The sequence below is a fragment of the Siphateles boraxobius genome, unplaced genomic scaffold, assembly GCF_051911475.1.
Source record: "Siphateles boraxobius isolate OS27281-9 unplaced genomic scaffold, OSU_SipBor_1 245, whole genome shotgun sequence".
Lineage (NCBI taxonomy): Eukaryota > Metazoa > Chordata > Actinopteri > Cypriniformes > Leuciscidae > Siphateles > Siphateles boraxobius.
The window spans coordinates 17,501-20,576 of NW_027508861.1; positions in this window are offsets into that span (position 1 = coordinate 17,501).

Consider the following 3,076-nt stretch of genomic DNA (forward strand, 5'->3'; position numbering starts at 1 on the left):
CGGGTTCGGCCGGTGCTCGGGTGAGGGTGGAGGCCGGGGCAGTGGGGTGGCTCTGGTTCCCTGAGGCGGGCGGAGGGTGGACCTAGGCGGGGGTCCACAGCCGGAGCTCTGGTTCTCCGAGTCGGGCAGAGGGTGGACCAAGGCGGGGGTCCCTGCCCGGAGCTCTGGTTCTCCGAGTCGGGCAGAGGGTGGACCAAGGCGGGGGTCCCTGCCCGGAGCTCTGGTTCTCCGAGTCTGGCTAGAGGGTGGACCAAGGTGGGGGTCCAAGGCCGGGCCCCTGGTTCCCAGGGGCGGACGGGAGAGCCGGGTGGGTCCCTCCTCCACCCCGGTACTCTCCTCGGGCCGCCATAGCCTAAGTCGATCTTGGGTTACCAGTGGCCCGGTTCTCTGGAGGCGCGGGGTTGGCTGGGACAGTAATGCCCGGGCTTAAGCGTGGGACCCCCGGGTTCGGCCGGTGCTCAGGTGAGGGTGGAGGCCGGGGCCGTGCAGCAGCTCTGGTTCTCCGAGTCGGGCAGAGGGTGTGGCGTTGTGGGGGTTCCAGGCCGGGTCCCTGGTTCCCTGAGGCGGGTATGAGGGTGGACCAAGGTGGGTGTCCACGGCCGGAGCTCTGGTTCTCCGAGTGGGGCGGAGGGTGGACCTAGGTGTGGGTCCCTGCCCGGAGTTGTGGTTCTCCGAGTCGGGCAGTGGTTGGGTCAGGGTGGGGGTCCCTGCCCGGAGCTCTGGTTCTCTCACTCTGGGCAGAGGGTGTGGCGTCGTGGGGGTTCCAGGCCGGGTCCCTGGTTCCCTGAGGCGGGTATGAGGGTGGACCAAGGTGGGTGTCCACGGCCGGAGCTCTGGTTCTCCGAGTCGGGCGGAGGGTGGACCTAGGTGTGGGTCCCTGCCCGGAGCTCTGGTTCTCCGAGTCGGGTGAATCCCTGTCAGGAATTGGGTACTTCATCACATATGATGAAAAATCCCCAATTCTTTACAGGGATTCACCCGCTGAAAATGTCTAAGTCGAAAACAGCATCCCACCTGCATCTTATTTGACGGAGCTCTTTGTGGACAGTTTGATTTTATGCCAATTTTGCATAATTAATATCTGTAATGTACATCAGATCGTTGTGCTATATGACCCCAGAGTATGGAGCCCCAAGTCGGCTTGGTTCCTGAGTTATGCTCGGTCAGAGATGGGACTTTGACCGGGTGTATCTCGAAAACCACGCCGACTTGGAGCTCCATACTCCGGGCATGGGGAGGGCCCATAGGGCCCCTTCAGACCCCACCGTCCCCAGCTCCTGGGACATTCCGATTCCGAGATACGGCCACTTCCTGTCCAGGTTTGACCGGGCGTATCTCGGAAACCACGCCGAATTGGAGCTCCATACTCTGGGCACAGGGGGGTCTCCTCGAGCACCCCCCACGCCCAGAGTATGGAGCCCCAACTCGGCTTACTTTTATAGTTAGGTCCGGTCAAATAGTTAGGTCCGGTCAAAGTTCAGAATTTGAGGTGGCACATCTCCGGAACCAAGCCGATTTGGGGCTCCATACGCTGGGCACAGGGGGATGTCCTCGAGCACCCCCCACGCCCACAGTTTGGAGTCCCAACTCGGCTTACTTTTCGAGATACGCCCGGTCAAACCTGGACAGGAAGTGAGCGTATCTCGGGAACCGAGCCGAGTTGGGGCTCCATACGCTGGGCACAGGGGGGTGTCATCGAGCACCCCCCACGCCCGGAGCATGGAGCCCCAACTCGGCTTACTTTTCGAGTTAGGTCCGGTCAAAGTTCAGAATTTGAGGTGGCATATCTCTGGAGCCAAGCCGAGTTGGGGCTCCATACGCGGGGCACAGGGGGGTGTCCTCGAGCACCCCCCACGCCCAGAGTATGGAGCCCCAACTCGGCTTACTTTTCGAGTTAGGTCCGGTCAAAGTTCCAAATTTGAGGTGGCATATCTCTGGAACCAAGCCGAGTTGGGGCTCCGTACGCTGGGCACAGGGGGGTGTCCTCGAGCACCCCCCACGCCCAGAGTTTGGAGTCCCAACTCGGCTTACTTTTCGAGATACGCCCGATCAAACCTGGACAGGAAGTGACCGTATCTCGGGAACCGAGCAGAGTCCGGCCCCCTTACGCCCGGTGTCGGGGGGTCTCGTCGTACTCCCCCCACCCCCAGAGTCCGGAGCCCCAACTCGGCCTCCTCTCCGAGTTACGCCCGGTCGAATCCGGACAGGAAGTGGCCGTATCTCGGGACCGGGAGGTCCCCGGGGTTCGGGACGGCGGGAGAAGTAGGGTCCCCCGGGGTCCCCTCACCACCCGCCGTCCCCGGCCTCTGGGACCCCCCGGTCCCGAGATAGGCCCGGTAACGCGCGAGGGACTTTTTGAAAAAGCGGCCCGTATCTCGGGAAGGGGAGGTCCCAGAGTCTCGCCCTTTCGGGGGTCGGGGGATCCCTCCGGGCCCCCTCTGACCCAGCCTCCCCGGGCCCCTGGGACCTTTCCTTCCGAGGCGCGCGCCGTCCCGTCGGGCCACTTTTCTCCGGGACCGGGGGGCACCGGAGCTCCGGGGCGGGCTCGTCGGAAGGGGCCCACCGAGACCCTACTTTGACCCGAGTTTGGAGTCTCTAGGCGGCCGGGTCCCCGAGCCACAGCCGCCCAAAGTCGGTGCCCTTTTCCCGGTCCGAAAAACGCCTCAGAGTCCAAAACCTGCAGAGGGGCCGGGACTTCCGGGGCCCCTGAGGCTCTGGCGGCGGTCCCGGGAAGGTTCACCTTTCTCGGGCACGGTCAGGTCGCCCCCGCGGTCCCGGGAGTCCCGTCGGAGACGTGGGTGTCAGCCACGAGCGCAGCGTGGTGGGGAAATTTTTTGTTTTTCGCGAATATCTCGACAAGCACGCGGCGAAAAAATTCCAAACTCGGGTCGCTCGTAGGGCTCGAGGGGGCCTATCCAACGAGCCCACCCACGTCCCCGAGGGCCGTCGGGCCAGGGAGTTACGCCCGGTCAAAGGCGCACCTTTACGGGCTTATATCTCGGGAACCCCCGGCCCAATATTCCCCAAACTCTAATAGATCGTAGTGCCGGACGAGGCCTTTCGAAAGAGCCCACCC